The 18,218-nt window shown below is 39.0% G+C and overlaps 1 long non-coding RNA gene and 1 pseudogene across 1 annotated transcript; one reads left to right on the plus strand and one right to left on the minus strand.

Annotated features, from left to right (window-relative positions):
- Positions 1 to 577: 577 nt before the first annotated feature.
- Positions 578 to 4,514, minus strand: LOC135464961 (uncharacterized). The gene is made up of 3 exons (XR_010443695.1): positions 3,810 to 4,514; positions 1,661 to 1,740; positions 578 to 749 (listed from the first exon to the last, which is right to left on the minus strand). It is a non-coding gene; the product is annotated as an uncharacterized LOC135464961 (long non-coding RNA).
- A 159-nt stretch (positions 4,515 to 4,673) lies between these two features.
- On the plus strand, positions 4,674 to 17,664 carry LOC135464405 (putative nuclease HARBI1; annotated as a pseudogene).
- The last annotated feature ends 554 nt before the right edge of the window (positions 17,665 to 18,218 follow it).

Below are 18,218 nucleotides of genomic sequence, written 5' to 3' on the forward strand. Positions count from 1 at the left end.
ATAGGTATTGTACATCTGGATACGGTTCAGAGACCTTCAAGTTACCAAACGTTTTGGCTTGGAAATACTAAAGTGCTCCAAAGATGTACAGGAGAAACAGATAGCAGAAATAGTTAAATAGTGTACTTCTAATTTGATAATATAAAAAAATACCAGTAAGTTAATGACCATGCAACCTGATAAAGAACTGAGTAATAATTTGTTCACTTGCATGGGGTTATTGTCTGTTTAAACATTAATACTATGGCACATACTGTGTGTGATGGTCGATTTCGAAATGAGCAATATAATAGCCCCATGTGGTGATGCACTATGAAGGAAAAAGTTGGATTGCTTTGGATGCCTGTGGTCTTTTACAGATTGCAGCTTTATTCATATGCAGAATGCTCACAATGTGGTCTACTAATGCCATAAGCTAAGACGACAAAATTGAACATTATATATAAAACACAAAGTATTATTTTAAATAAAATGACAAACTTTATTCCAATGAAGTGATCATTTACAAGAAAAGCCGATGGAATGTATTACATGCACTTATATTAACACCATTGAAACAACAAGCCTTATTACAGAGGATTTAGACTGCCTGTGCACAAACAAGGTTAGGTCATAAATGGTGAAAATATAAAATCAAGTGTGAAAGTGTTTATAAAAGATGGCTGGATTAGTTGCAGATGACGGATTTATGTCCCTGGTCACCCCAAAATGTTGTCTTCTGTTGTATTCAGGGGAAGAATGGAGAGGATCTGAAAACAAGAACAAATGCTGTTTTAAAGAATAATACCCAAGCAGAATATGTTGCATGAACAGCATTGTCTAAAACCATCTGCCACTGGGCTGATGTGAATAGATGTCAAAAATAACTAAGAACACATAATGTGGGTAGTGTGTGCACTACATAATAACAACTAGCTCTGGAGGAATGCACTTAACTGAAGCCAACGAGGCAATTATCAGCACTGATCCAGAAGTTGAAGTGTCATTTATGCGGAACATAATCTGCTTTTAGGATTTGCATGTGTTGTTGAATTTGGCAGAGTGCTTCTAATTTATAGTTTGTTTATGCTATATCAAAGAATTTTTGACCCATACAATGGTGATGAGTATTATAGCTTAATGAAACGAGAGTGTCCATTGAAAACCACAATTTATTTGATTGGCGTTTTATACCATACTGAAGAATATTTCACTTATATGATACCATTATAGTGGAAGAAAATGAAACTAAAACGACCATCTGCAAGTTGTTATCAGACCATGCCACCTTCGACCGCATAGGACATGAACTGACCACGACTGCATTGGTGACACGCGAATAGTTTTGAATACAGGCAGCTGACTAGGGCACTAGTGAATACTTCACTTATTCGAAAGTGGCAAGCATTATGTTGGAAACCGGTGAAAGTCTATGGGAATATAGTACACAAATATAAGCCAATTATTTGATGACGTTTTCATGAAACAGACACACTGATGAACAAACTGTTTTATGGACCAAACATAAATGTAAATGTATTGGCAACCATTGCACTTTATACTTTATTGCTTGCAATAATGGGTTATATGCTAAACTGTAGCAGATTAATAGCACTTTCATAGCAAGAATGAAATTTGGAAGTACCGGAGGTGGGGGAACTTATTTACATAACTCACTCACTTGTGTTTTACGAAAGGTGAATGTCAGGACTTGTCTTACATCCTGGCTGACAAGATTCTTGAAGATGCCTTTGAATAAATCTGTAGTATAATAAAGCTGGAGGTAAGAAAACTATGTACAACAATGTTTTTTTCTGCAAATGGAATAATATTATGTTGTGCATATATGTATAAAATATCAGAAATGACATAACTTTAAGAGAAAAGATTGCTTTGGTGTATTTATGTATTCGCTAGCTTGATTACACATATTTTGTAAGTGTTGCCTACATGACTTACGTACATTATACGAAAGGAGGGCATGCTGTAAATGGCTGTACCTTGAATAATATTGAATGTGTTACCGTTACAAAAAGATAACTACATGCACTGTTAACCACACATGTTGAAAGAATTTTATTTCAATTAACCCTTAACCCTTTAAAGTAAACAAAAGATCTATTGTTACTAATTAAATGAAATACCTGCAGCTAGACAGTGCACGTACATGTAGCAACAAGCAGCATAAAATTGTGAGGAGAAACCAGAACAGAGGGGCAATCTAACAAGATGGATTACTAATAGTGGTACAGCTTCTTAGATCTACATATACACATGTAACAAAATTGACCCAATTTTATGACTGATAAGAAGAACCATGATGAAGTTTCACTGATGGAGAGGCAAATATGATGAACAGTGAAACAATGATATAACATATGAAAGTGACTTTATTTGATTTTGGTTTGAGACAACACTGAGGAGCATATGTACAAAAAACCTGGAAGGTTGTGATGCCAAACTATTAAGGTCATATTTTATGAAATGCAACTAAAATTGATGCTTCTGGGAGTTTTGAAGTGTATGAATGAAAGAAATTTGAATCATAATCTGATCGGTTAGGGTCTGTAAGGCTCGTCATTTTTCAAGCTGTATCTAATACCGCTTAACCTGGGGCTAGGGGCCGTAAAGGCAGCCATGCTAATTACATCAGCATGATGCCTTTATGAACAGTTGCAATCAAAGCGCGACTGAGATACTTGTTTAGCTGTTATTTGACCTGGAACTCATTCACGGACTACGAATTGGAACTTTGATATGGAATTCATGCCTGGAATATTCATTGTCTGCCCAGCATCATTGAAAACTGATGACCGCTTCTCTCTTGTGTGTTACTGGCTTTATTTTTTATTTGTACAATTTCTTACATACCTTTGTCTTCGAAAGTTAGTGTTAAACGTTGTTGTGAAAATGGATCTTGCCATTATCGACTTGGAACGCCCTTTACGGACTACGAATGGTATAGGAATGTCGGACTTGACGCTTATATTGGTATGAAAACAAAAACTTATTATTGGTAAACTGTGATATTTTTGCTCAGTATGTCAGCTAGTTTTAATACAGTTTGATTAGTTTGGGTGTGCAACAGTTTCAGAGACGAACTGTTTTGTGGACATTAAATGGCTCTACATATGGCCCTAATACTGCATAATATTTGATTATTTGTGCATTTCACTGAGACCATGGCCGTGCCCCCCCCAAAAAAAAAACATAGGCCTTTGGTCAGCAGCTGGTGAGCTTTGCCACATGCAACACACAGGTCTTAACTGACAGAGTTTGACAATTGCATTCTATGTTGTGAGAATGTTACTTCTGAAACCAACTTCTTTGATAACGACCACACAAGTATGGTCGATGGCTTGTCGTCATACTCCAGGAGCCACAAAAATTAAGAGTGGAAAATATACAATTGCCCTCCAAAGTGGGGTGGTAATATGTACCTTATGTATACTAGCAACTGAGAGGATCACCTTAACCATTGGGCCACAGCCCGCTATCTATAATACACTGGATTTGAAACTAACCTCAGATGCCAAGAGTGGTGTAGACCAGTTATTGCAGTTTTGAGTGCAATTGGGAAGTGCCTTTGTTTGCAAAACTAGTAGCACATACGGACATTGTAGCACACCTGTTGACTGTGGCCATGTTTACATATTGCTATGTGTTTTACAATGATTTCCGACATCATAACGAAGAACATAACAGATACTGTAACAGGAATTTCTTACTGATTATAGCACAAGCCAATGATGATGGTTCGGCGATACCTTTAAGGTTGAAATGGCAAAATATGTGGCTGTTAATAAACTTGTAAGATGACGTGTACTTACCAAAGCTGCTGCATGAAAGGTGAAAGGATTGGCCTACCCCATGGTTGACAAGAATGCTGGGGCTGAGTTCCTTCAAGTAAACCTAAAATTAAAAAAACAAAGTACATGTAAATTATGCTTTTTTTCTCTGAACAGGTACCACATGTATGATAAAAGGAAACTCAAGTGATGTTATAAGAGATTTGTATTTAAGATGAACTACATGTTAGTTAATAAATGTGATGACAATGAAGTATGCAACAGATAGAGGAAAATTACCAAGCCTCTGCTTGTATAACAATGGGCAAACTATGGATATGTTACAAGATAGATTTTAATGAAGTACATCTATGAGCAACACAAACAGTATGAAGTTTACAGAAAAAGTGTAAAGGTGTAAGAATGCAATAAAAACAAATGAACAGTTATATGTTATGTTAAACTCAGAATTGGTATCAAGGCTACCAAAGAGCTCGCCTGTATGAGACACATGAAGGCAAAACTTTAGCTCAAATGATGAATTTGGTAATTTACGGTAATTAATATGCTCACAGAGATTTATATGCATGTAAAACTTCAGGTCAATACATGACATACTTTTTAGATACCAACCCTAACACTTTGTATAACAGTGATTCTAATACACAATACACTAAATCAGGAATTCAGTAATTTACGGTATTAAATATGCACACACCCAACCAATGATGGAATATTCCCCAATTGATATTGTGCCCTACATGTGTGCAAACCCGCAGCTCAACACACGCAGTAGTTTTTGAGAAACCACTCCTAATACTCTGTTTAACATTGATCCTAAACATAATACACTCAGTCAGGAATTCAGCAACTTACAATAGTTAATATGAACACATCCAATCAATGATGGAATATCCCCCTCTTGATATTGTGCTCTTCAAGGGTGTAAACCCTGAGCTCAATACCTACAAGATACCAACCCCTAACATTGGAACATTTTCTCTCTATTACTGGATGCAGATGCTGACGCCCAGGGTACGACATAAGGTACACAGTTTAACCATAGAGGCTGCTGATAACAGAAGCTGCAATACATGGCCATAATGATGCCAGAACAACAAAAACCATTTTAGGAGAAAAAAAATATAACACAAATGCAACATGTAAAGGATATACATGTATGCACAAGCCACAAATAAGTGAACATAAGAACAAAATATGTTTAGAAGGTGCAAATTTGTATGATTTTAAGTCATGGGACTGCAATAATACACAAATACTAACAGAACTAGGGAAAACAACTGAAGCAGTATGTTGATTAGAACCTGCATTGCTAATGCATGACATGTTTATGACCATATAAAGGCCTAGTTAATTGAACTGTTTTGGAAACAATTTAGTTGCTGTACAAAGAGAGTTGAGCTTAGCACAGATTTTCTGGACATAGCTTATGAAACTTAATGTGCACAAAAGAGATACGGGAGTAAAATAGACATACATTTTATATAAAGCAATAAACACATTATGGGTTAACACTTTTGTTATTATTTTGAGTTTTACCCATATATATTTTTGAGACAGTGTGAAGCTAGGATTAAAGCATAATATAAACATGCAATCGGGGATTGTTACAGGAGCTTAATGCATGCAAAATTTAAACAAGGGAACAAGTGCATGCTAAAAATGCATGTTGTTGGCATATTGTATAAATGATTAATTTATTTTATTTATTTTATTGGTGTTTTATCCTGTACTCAAGAACATTTCATTTCTTGCAGTAAAAATGCAGAAAGAAAACCAACAAACACAAAATACTTGTGCAAGAAACACTATGGAACATTACTTACATATTGTAGATAGAATAGTCAGGTGCAGACAGAGTGAAGGACAGCAGTGACAGGTTTTGTTATGCTCAGATGAAAAACGACGTCATACAGCGGATGGAGCGTTCAAGCAGTTGAACTTGGAATATAGGGATTATTCTTTTTTTGCTAACCGTTCACAAAAAAAAACACTTAGAGGTTTTACACAAATTAATTTTTGAGACAGTGTGAAGCCGGGATTAAAGCATAATGTAAACACGCATTAGGGAAATGTTACAGGAGCTTAATGCATGCAACGTTTAAACAAGGGGACCAGTGCAAGCTAAAAAAAATGCTAATCATTTTTTGTATAAATGATTTATTTTATTATTTCATCGGTGTTTGCCATACTCAAGAACATTTCACTTCTACAGCAGTGTGGTGGGAGGAAACCGGGCAAAGTGAGGGGGTAACCCACAACCATGCGCAAGTTGCTGGAAGACCTTGCCACGTACAGCTGGAGAGGAAGTCAGCATAATCTAGACTTGAACTGATAGCAACCGCATTGGTGAGAGGATCCTGGGTCATAGGGTAGCACTGGCTAGCTTACCCCTCGGCCACGGAGGCCAATCTTGACTTAATGGTATTGACTAAAGGATATGTGACATATGTAATGCCTGTAGGTTTGATGGGTTGCATAAACAGCAATGTAACATGCATGTAAAAAAGTACTGCTGAGCGGTTATATTGAAATTTGAAACATAGTGCATAAATGGCAGGTGATGCCGGTAGGTGATGTACACGTAGAGGTAAGGGTGCAGCGCATGCTTCCAAGACGTAGCATATCACTAAACTGACATACAATCTGACGCTCAGTACTGCTGAGCGGTTATATTGAAATTTGAAACATAGTGCATAAATGGCAGGTGATGCCGGTAGGTGATGTACACGTAGAGGTAAGGGTGCAGCGCATGCTTCCAAGACGTAGCATATCACTAAACTGACATACATCGGTCGCAGAAATGGACAGACGTTACAATCAGCCACGTTTTACACTAGGCCTACTGCGGACAACAAGTATGTTGAGGATAGCACACTAAGAACCAAGGAGCGCGGGCTAAGTAAATGCTTACATATATTTCCGCATAAACATAGCCACATAGTGCTACCACCAACCTTACATCTGCAACTGCTAAGTTAGACTTATTAAATACTGAGGATGAGTATATGTGATCCACTGACAATGCTAAAATAAAGAGCACAACAACAACTTTGACAGTATCCGCTTTTGTAACTAGCCTACACTGCTGAACTGAAATGGCACAGAATGGCTAGCGTAATTCACAGACTGGCGAGCACGAATTCTATTAATTATGGCGTGAATAAATTATTACTTAAGAAATATTTAAAATAAGTGAACTTACATCAATGGTTGTACCAACACTTGCCAGTGGGCCGAAGTTGCATGTGCCACTGACAGATCCGAGTGCCTGAGTAAGAACTACTGTGATTGGACGAAATAGCCAGGTTTGTAAGATACAATCTGATTGAGTCCAACAATTTGCGGTCAAGCCATGGTGTCACAGAACTACAATCGGAAAACGGAAGTTGTAATGGGGGTCTGTGTCCTTCCCTGTTTTCTGCAGAGGCCAGAGCTATACCCCTGGCCTTATCATATGTTTTTTCTGGGCGTGCCCAGAAGGCAATGATATGCAATGACTCGCTCTCCTGCCTTTTAACAATACAGCATAAAAAAATTGAAAATTCACGAATACTTGATATGTTAGCCTTACATAGAAAACCAATTAAAAGAGGTAAAGATATAATATTCTGCTGGATACCGAGTCATATTGGTATCCATGGAAACACAGTCGTGAACAGGGAAGCAAAGGCTGCCGTAAGCAAACCCATACCAAAAGCTAAAGTACCTTTTAACTTTATATTCTGATATTCTTAGATATATTCGTTGCCTTTGGCCTATATCATAGAATTTAAATTTTAATTGTAATAAATATTTACAGAAAAAAGTTATACATATAGATTTCTAAATGTACTATTTTTAAAGTATCCTGGTTTTCGAGTTTTAACTCTTATTTTTCTTTTATCTCATTTTAAACATTATTTGTAGGCGTAACTGGAAACATTTGCTGCAAGTTCTCGTGAGCAAAATATATGAGCAAGTTCTATTGATAATCCTGTGTAGGTAATTCCAGCTACTGAAAGAGGTCAAACAAACCCTAACAATCAACGTATTGAAGAATCAGCAAGCGGTACGTTGCCATATCCTGTAACAGAACCTAATGCAAAACAAACGTCGTCATTTGGGCGTGTAATCAGAGCAGTGAAGCGCGTAGATCTGTGATTGTTTTCTGTATGACATTGTTAAAAGGTCTTTCGTCTTTAATAAAGATCTTGATAAGTTCACATCAATGTTCTAGGCCCTAGGTGTTTAAAATGCAGAGAATGCAAGTGTGTGTTTTCTAAACTTTTCCCTCACATCTTCCCGGTTGTGTGAGAGGCAACCGGGGAGCGACCTGTTTGCCGTGGGTTGCGACCCGTAATCTACGCGGACGGGATCATGATGGCTGAGGGCGTGTTGGTCTTGCGAGATACTCACGCCCAACACGCCACTTTGGCCCTTACTTGGAGAGAGACGTGGGATCGGATGGTTCCCGGTCCGATCAATCGGCTGGTCACGTCAAGCCCTACACTTGATCCAGTTTGTTATTCTTTGTCTTACTGAGATGTCAAGTTGGCTCTTTTTCAGATGCTCTTCCTTTGGGGTCAGTGCAGAAGGCGGTGACTAATGGGTCAATCGAGTAGATTGAATTTAACCTTTTGATATAACTCAATCTGTTCGAAGATACCTTGCATGGATTCCCTGTTTTTATTCTCTGCTGGTCATCGGCAGAGGTAGTTTCGCCCTTGTTAGTACTTCGTGGCGGGTGGGGGACACGAAAGGCGAAATTGATAAAATCAATAATGGCCTGATTTAAAATTTCAACCTCGAATATATCCAATAGATCTTCCTCTCAGCCGACTTCAAGTGCTGATAAAAAGAGGAAGTTAGAAGTTTTCACAGACTCTCGTGATAATGGACAGGACAGCTGGCCGGCTTTTATTGTTCTCTCGACTAAGAGTGAACAAAAGCCGGCTTCTAAAATTCATCCTTTCGTATTAAAAAGGGCTATCCAGGGCACAGCTGGAACATTAAAAACCGTTAAAAAGTTAAGATTCGGAGACATTCTCATTGAATGTTTCCGGAAGCAACATTGAACAAATTTATTGTCATTAACTAAAATATCTGATATCCCTTTTTTCTCATCCCCTCACAATGCCCTGAACAGCTGTCAGGGGATAATTCGTGACCGGGATGTTGATACTATTGATCTGTCTGAAGAGGAAATATGCTTGCAATCACAGGATGTTGCCAGAGTTAAACGCTTCACTATGAAGAAATCTGGCAACATCATTAAACTTAAAACATATCTTTTGACCTTTAACACAACCTCACTTCCGTCGTGTATCTACATTGGCCCGTATAGGGTTAGTGTAGATTTATACATTCCTAACCCTACACGTTGCTGTACTTGCCAAAAATTTGGTCACGTCAAGGGCCAATGTAAAATAAAGTAGTTTGTTTTAGATGCGGCAGTGAGGGTCATGATGGTTTCGACTGTGGCAACACAGTTAAGTGTTGCAATTGCAGTGGAGATCACATGGCCTCCTCCAAGAACTGTCCGTTTTTTTATTAAAGAAAAGCAAATAATAAATCTAAAAACTATAAACAGTATATCGTATCAGCAGGCCTCCCTCTCTAAAACTTCACTGCAATCTTCGTTTGCCAATGTGGTCAACTACAACATCTTTTGGAACTCAAACTTCATTAACACGGCCCATTGGAAACGACAAACGTAGCTCCACATCTTTACAACCTGCTGCTCAACCTGCGCATATTTCCTGCTAACAGAGACCACTGGAAAACAGCAAATAAAACCAGTTAGTAATAAACAAGAAACTGATAAACCTGAACTTGACATATTTAAAAACAAAACTGCCAAAACCAAATCTGGAAATAAATATAATAATAATAATAGTAACCCTACCGGTCCCACAGAGCGTTCCTCTAAGGCCCCTAGGGACCCTGTCCAAATTTGTAATAAGTTGGAATCGTTGGAGGACGTTGGTCCTACATCCTATGTGATGGATACATCACCCGCACCAGGGAGATCTTCCAGTCGATCTCCACGGAAGGGTCGCCCTACGGTTCAAACATAAGGAGAAATCTCCTATACATCTCTCTCCATAAAGTATTCTTTAGACAAAATTATACAGTGGAATTGTCGAGGTCTTAAGGTAAATTTTATTGAAATAACACAGTTCAATCAGAAAATCCTATTGCCCTTTCCTGAAGACATCTGACAAAGACACAATAGCCTTTAAAAATTATTCCTTATACAGCACTTATTCAAGTGAAGAAGAACGAGCTCCAGGCTGCTCTTCTATCTTCATCAATAACAATATTACTCACAGCCCTGTAGCCCCCGTGGGGTTTCCGGGGTGATAAGAATGGGACCTCAGCCCTCTAGGCAAGCTTGTCGTAAAAGTTGACTAACCTAGAGCTCTCCTATGTGAGCCCGGTGATTATAATAGGCTCACATCTTCTCGGTTGTGTGAGAGGCAACCGGGGAGCGACCTGTTTGCCGTGGGTTGCGACCCGTCATCTCCGAGGACGGGATCCTGGTGGCTGAGAGTGGATTGGTCTTGCGAGATCCTCAGGCCCAACACGCCACTTTGGCCCTTACTTGGAGTGAGACGGGAGGTTGGATGGGCCCGGTCCGATCAATCGGCTTGGTCATGTCTTGCCTCTGCGTTGTCCCAGAATTTCTCCATAACACCACTCAATAAAGAATAAATGTTATTTCTGAAATTTCGTTTGCGGGACTACGTTTTGAGGCGGTGGCTCATGGGTCAATCGAGTAGATTGAATTTAACCTTTGGTATAAATCAATCTGTTCGAGTATACCTCATATGGAATCCTTGATGTCTTTCCTGCCGGGTATTCCCAGGTTCAGGCATCGCCCTTGTTGGCACTCCGTGGTGGGTGGGGAACATATGGGGTGAATTTTTAATACATATATAATGAGTTCCATAAACAACTGTTCTAATGGTTCAAATATATCTATCCGAACTTCCTCCTAGCCCATTTCAGGTGCTGATAAAAAGAGGAAGTTGGAAGTTTTATCTGATTCGCTTGATAATAGACAGGACAATTGGCCGACTTTTATCGTTCTCTCCACTAGGAGTGAACAGAAGCCGACCTCAAAAATTCATCCTTTTCTTCTAAAAAGGGCTTTAGAAGGCGCAGCAGGCACTTTAAAAACTGTGAAAAAACTACGATCCGGGGACATTCTCATCGAATGTTTCCGGAAACAACAATCCAAAAATTTTTTATCTCTGAAGAAAATCTCTGATATATCTGTTTATACATCCCCTCACAGTTCCCTGAACAGCTGTCAGGGAATAATACGTGATAGGGATGGTGATATCATTGATTTATCCCAAGAAGAAATTTGTTCTGAGTTGAAGCCACAGGGTGTTGCCAGAGTGAAGCGTTTCACAACAAAAAAAGCTGGCAACATCATCAAATTAAAAACATACCTTTTGACCTTCAACAGTACGTCTCTACCATCCTATATCTACATTGTCCCGTATAGGGTTAATGTCGATTTATATATCCCTAACCCTACACGGTGTTTTACTTGCCAGAAATTTGGCCACAGCAAGGGCCAATGCAAAAATAAACTTGTTTGTTACAGATGCGGCAGCGAAGGTCATGATGGTTTCGACTGTAGCAGCACAGCAAAGTGCTGCAATTGCAGTGGAGATCACATGGCCTCCTCTAGAGACTGTCCGCTTTTCCTTAAGGAAAAACAAATAATAAATTTAAAAACAAAAAACAATATCTCTTATCAGGAGGCCCGCAAATTGGCCTCCCTTTCTAATAATTTCCGGCAGCCTTCGTTTGCCAATGTGGTCAAGCGGGTAGCATCTGTTGCTACTCAAACTTCACTGACTTGGCCCATTGGAAACGACAAACCTAGTTCTATAGTCTTACAGCCTTCTGCTCAACCTGCCCGTAATTCCTGTTCAACCCAGACCAATACAGTAAATCAAAAAACCCCAGTAAATAACACACAACAAACTGATAGACCTGAACCTAATCAAACCAAAAACAAAGCTGCCAAAAGTAAATCTGAAAATCAATCTCATAATGAAAATCATAAACCTAGTGGTCCCACGGAACGTCCCTCTAAGGCCACTAGGGACCCTGTCCAAACTTTTAATAGGTTTGGATCGTTGGAGGACGTTGCTCCTTCAACATCAGATGCGGATGTGATGGATACATCACCCGCACCAGGGGGATCTTCCAGCCGATCTCCACGGAAGGGTCGTCCGCGGTCCAAACACAAAGACAAATCCCCCATACGCCTCCCTCCATAATGTCTTCTTTAGACAAAATTATACAGTGGAATTGTCGAGGCCTTAAGGTAAATTTTATTGAGATAACACAACTTGTTCAGTCATTAAATCCTATTGCCCTTTGTCTTCAGGAAACTCACCTGAAGACATCTGACAAAGATAAATTTTCTCTTAAAAATTATTCATTATACAGCACTTACTCAAATGAAGAAGAGCGAGCTGCAGGCGGCTCTTCAATCTTCATAAATAACAATATTATACACAGCCCTGTTGCTCTTCATACAGAGCTTCAGGCTGTGGCCGTGCGTGTTTCATTGTCTGAAACAATCACATTATGTTCAGTGTATATTCCTCCTAACATTTCTTTGTCAGCTTTACAGTTACTTGTAAAACCGCAAAAAGGCCGAGCGAAATTTTAATATATGTCCTACTGATAATAACTTAAACCAGGTTCGTATTTTTAGAGCTAAGGCTCGTCGATTACTCAAGTCCAAGAGACGATCTTGTTGGCGGAACTTTGTTTCGGGCATTACGTCAAAACACCCATGCCTAAGGTCTGGAACATGGTTCAGAAGCTTAAGGGCAAAAACAACAAAGCCAAAATTCAGCATTTAAAAGATGGCGATACCCTATTAACATCGCCATCTGAAATAGCGAATAAACTAGCTGAAACAATATCTCAGAAATCTTCTTCTGAGAATTACACTTCTGAGTTTCGACGTATTAAAAAACATAAGGAGAAAATTAAATTGCCTTTTTCTTCTAAGAATTTAGAAGATTATAATCGTCGTTTTTCAATTGATGAACTTAAAACTTCTCTTAAAAAGGCACACGATACTGGGTGTGGCCCTGATAATATATATTATAAGTTTCTGAATCATTTACCATCTGAGCCACTTGAGACTCTCTTAGATTTACTTAATGACATTTGGCAAACTGGTAATTTTCTGCCGACTTGGAGGGAGGTGTGTATTATCCCAGTCCCTAAACCGGGTAAGGATCATACTGATCCAAATAATTACCGTCCCATAGCTCTTACCAGCTGCGTCTGTAAGACTATGGAACGGATGATAAATGATAGGCTTGTTTGGTTTCTTGAAACCAACAAGTTACTATCTAATATACAATGTGGTTTTCGTCAAGGTCGATCTACTTTAGATCACCTTGTCCGTTTCAAAACTTTTATTCGTGACGGTTTTATTAATAATGAACATGTGGTGTCGATATTTTTTGACCTTGAAAAGGCCTACGACACCACATGGAAATATGGTATTTTAAAGGGCCTTTCTGATATGGGTCTTAAAGGCCGCTTACCATCATTTATATCCGAATTTCTATCTGATCGTCAGTTTAAGGTACGGGTGGGGTCCACTCTTTCTGATTCGCATGAGCAGGAGATGGGTGTTCCCCAGGGCAGTATTCTTTCGCCAACACTGTTCAGCATAAAAATTAATAGCTTAGCTAAAACGTTGACATCTGGCACTGAGGGTTCTTTATACGTAGATGATTTCCTCATATGCTACCGTGCTAAAAATATGAATAACATCGAGTGGCAACTGCAGCTTTGTCTCAACAAGATTGAGAAATGGGCAGTTGCCAACGGTTTTAGATTTTCTACATCTAAAACCGTCGGTATGCATTTCTGTAATAAACTGAAACTTCATCTAGACCCTGAGCTTAAATTTTGTGGAGAACCAGTGAAGATTGTTGGGGAAAATAAATTTTTAGGGGTTATATTTGATAAAAAATTATCCTTTATACCTCATATAAAAATGCTTAAAGCTAAATGTACAAAGGCTCTCGATATAATTAAGGTCGTGTGTAGTACCGATTGGGGTGCTGACCGATCAGTTTTGCTTAATTTATATCGTTCTCTGGTGAGGTCTAAATTGGACTATGGGTCCATTATTTATGGTTCTGCAAGGAAATCCTATCTTAAAATGTTGGATCCCGTCCATCACCAAGGTTTGAGGCTCAGCCTTGGTGCATTTAGAACTTCACCAGTAGAAAGTTTATACATCGAAGCTAATGAGCCTTCTTTACATCTCAGGCGTATAAAACTATGCCTTCAATATACTACAAAGCTTAAAGCACACCCAACAAACCCTGCCTATGACTGTGTTTTCAATCCGTTATATGTAGACAAATATAACAAATGTCCTAATAAGATTCCTTCGCTCGGTCTTCGTGTTCGGGACCATGTTGTGGGAGCTGGCATCGAGCTTGAGAATATAGCTCCGGTTTCTTTTCCGGAGTCTCCTCCCTGGCTTCTCCCACAACCTAAATTGATATTTGATCTACATAAACATAACAAAAGAAATACGAATCCTCTAATAATTCAGCAAAGTTTTTCTGAGATAAAGGCTAATTATCCAGATTATAAACTGATATATACTGATGGGTCGAAGGATGGGGAGAAGGTTGCGGCTGCGGCTGTCTTAGAACAGCGGGTCACTTCTCTTCGTCTTCCATCCTCATCTTCAATCTTTTCTGCAGAGGCCAGAGCTATACTTCTGGCTTTGTCATATGTTTCTGCTGGGCATGCCCAGAGGGCTGTGATCTGCACGGACTCGCTCTCTTGCCTTTTGGCAATTCAGAATACATTTAAAAATCCTTCCATCCTTGAGATATTAGCCGTACATATAAATCTAATTAAAAGAGGTAAAGATATTGTATTCTGTTGGATACCAAGTCACATTGGTATCCATGGAAACACAGTCGTGGACAGGGAGGCGAAAGCTGCCCTTAATAAACCCATATCGAAGATGAAAATTTGTTACACTGATTTTAGATATCATATTCTTAAATATATTCGTCGCCTTTGGCAGGGTGAATGCGATTTGCAGATCCACAACAAACTGCATGCTATTCATCCTGTCACTGGCAATAATTCTTATACTCTTAATAGGTCTCGTAGGGACCAAGTAGTTCTAACAAGGTGCCGTATTGGGCATTCTCGTCTAACACACAATTTTATCTTAGATGGGAGCAGTGCTCCTGAGTGTGTTGGTTGTAATGCCCAGTACGGCATGAAACATATTCTCGTTGACTGTGTGGGCTTTGCTCATATTAGGCAAAGATTCTACACAGTCAGCTCTATATTTGATTTATTTGACAGTGTCGCTGTCAGTATGAAGTCAGCTGAAGTATTGCCGATGTGGCGTAAAGCCATAATCATTCATTCATTCATTCACAGCCCTGTAGCTCTGGATGCAAAACTCCAGGCTGTGGCCGTCCGTGTTTCATTGTCTGAAACAATCACATTATGTTCAGTGTATATTCCTCCTAACATTTCTTTCTCAGCTTTCCAGTTACATAATTTAAAAGAACAATTGCCAAAACCGTTTATAATAATGGGGGATTTTAATTCCCATAACCCCCTTTGGGGCAAACACAAATAATAAGGGAAAGATAGTAGAAGACTTCATATCGAAGGAGAAACTGTTATTTCAATGATGGGTCTAATATCTATTTACATCCGGGTATCTGCTATCGATGTCACTATCACAGATCCATCACTTCTCCCGGATTTTTCTTGGCAGGTGAATGACAATCTTTGTCGTGACCATTTTCCTATAATCATAGAGCTTATCACTTCTAATTCTTTAGAGCGTGTAGCTAGGTGGAAATTCGATCAATCAAACTGGGTCGCATTTGAGATGTTCTGTGAGGCTGATATCTCTCCAGATACCCTCAATGCAGCAGATGATCCTATTTTAAAATTTAACGAGCTGGTATTTACGAGCTGCCGATAGAACTATCCCTAAAACCTCGACAAATCCAAAATCCAAAAGTAAACCCTGGTACGACAATGACTGTCGTAAAGCCATTAAGGACCGTAAAAAGGCTGAACGCAGATTTAATCATTGTCCTACTCATAATAATTTAAACCAGGTTCGTGCATTTAGAGCTAAGGCTCGTCGATTACTCAAGTCCAAGAGACGATCTTGTTGGCGGAACTTTGTTTCGGGCATTACGTCAAAAACAACTGTGCGTCAGGGTCCGTATTCATAAAGATTCTTAACCATTTCTTAACGTTAAAAAATTCTTAAACCCACTAAAAATTCTTCAATAGCTAAAAAATACTTAAGTGCCATTCATAAAACAAACTTAACTGGTAAGAAATTCTTAAATTCTAAGTGTGCCCATGACCACTTTTATCATTCTCTTAAATTCTTAAGTATTTCTTAAACAACAACAACATCACGGCCGCTCAACCAAATCGACGCCACTTTAAGGAAAGAAGAGATTGTTTGAACGAATATAATGATAGGGAGCTCTTAGAAAGGTTTCGTCTGGATGCTGCAGGGATTCGGTATATCGAATCACTAGTTAGGGATGACGTTGTAAGTGGATCGAATAGAAACTGTGCACTTACTCCAATGCAGAAAGTGTTGATTACTCTTCGTTTTTTGGCAACTGGGAAAATGCAGCTATGCAATGGTGATGACATGGGAGTCTCACAGCCGACTGTATCTAGGGCTATCACAGCTACTGTAAGATTCTATCTTCAAACCGGCTAATTGCTCAGTTCATTCGTTTTCCACTGACAGCTCGCGAAATCCGTGAAAAACAGGAAGAGTTCTACGCTGCTGCCCAGTTTCCAGGCATTGTTGGGGCTATTGATGGGACACGCGTACAAATCACCGCTCCTAGCACATTTGAAAATGAATTTGTTAATCGGCACCATTACCACAGTATTAACGTTCAAATTGTTGTGGATGCGAAGTACAACATTCTCGACATTGTCGAAAAATGGCCAGGGTCAACACATGAGGCTCGATTTCTGGCTGAAAGTGGACTGAGACAGCTTTTTGAAAACCACCACGCACCCATCCACACTCATCTGATCGGAGATAGCGGATACCCATCTAAACGCTGGCTTCTTACCCCTTTCCTCAGGCCACAACCTGGCCCTCAAACAAATTATAACAGGTATTAAAATATCACCTAACTGAGCTTTGTATCGCGAACATTGAGTTGTTTCCCTTGATATTCATTGGCGGCGCATACTGTTCTGTATTCGGTAATTGACGGGAATTTTTCTTTTTTTGAAAAAAAATATATCCTCATTTCAAACACTTGAGTTTTTATAAAGATGCATAATTACTGAAATGTAAACATTATAAGAGTTCATCGCAAAAATTTGATGAAGGCATAAATCCTTCCTCACAACAGGGGGGATAACTGGTATAGTGGTTAAGTTGGACCTTCTCATAATCCTGATATTCTGAGATCGAATCTCATTTGTGGAAAGTCATTTTTTGGCAGGTTTTTTTTTTAACTCTGGATAAAATGATTTGTTCATTTTGTTACATTTTAGGTCCCACAAACGGACACGTAGTGTAGTTGAAAGGGGTATAGGCCAGTTGAAGAGAAGATTTCATGTATTGCATGGAGAAATAAGGATGTCACCAGACAAAGCCTGCCAAATAATTTTGGCATGCGCGGTTCTGCACAATATCTGCAAATTGAGACAAATTCCTCTTCCAGGTAATGAAGAGGAGGATGAAAATAATGGAGGTGATCAACAAGGGGATGGTGTCATTGCTCCAGATGCCAATGTTGAAGGCGTTCGATACAGGCAGCAATTTGCCGAAACTCATTTTTGAATTTATTATTGACTGATCGGCCTGTTGATTGTGACTTCTCCCTCTTTCACTCAACCTCATGCTGTATGTTCTTTGTGAAAACACATTGTGTTCAAAATAAGCCTCTGTTTTTGTTTAGCCCACCTATCCCATTATCATACTAGTGATATATTAAACTGTTATTTCCTTACACATCCAGTCAAATGAATATGTAAGTGCTCTCTCTTTTTTTTTCTGCAAATAAACAAACACAATAGTTGATACTTTACTAAAAGAAAAAAACTTACGTTTATTAAATATGAGCAATGGAATATGCTTGAGTTTGATTGCCTTGCATACTGCTTCACGATATCCCAGCCACGTAATGGCAGCCAGTTTATATCCAGGGCAAGCAACACTGGATCACATCACTTGTTCAGTTAATGTTAATTGCCCGAGCTTGGTCAATACTAGATGACAATACTTCCTGCAGTTTCAGTACGTACTGACGGTTCCACAGTCAGTACATCAATTATCTGAAACTGTATTGCATATCACCATTTCTTTCTTAGTCATTTTAATATCAGGTCTAAATT

Source organism: Liolophura sinensis, chromosome 4 (genome assembly GCF_032854445.1).
Source record: "Liolophura sinensis isolate JHLJ2023 chromosome 4, CUHK_Ljap_v2, whole genome shotgun sequence".
NCBI classification, from domain to species: domain Eukaryota; kingdom Metazoa; phylum Mollusca; class Polyplacophora; order Chitonida; family Chitonidae; genus Liolophura; species Liolophura sinensis.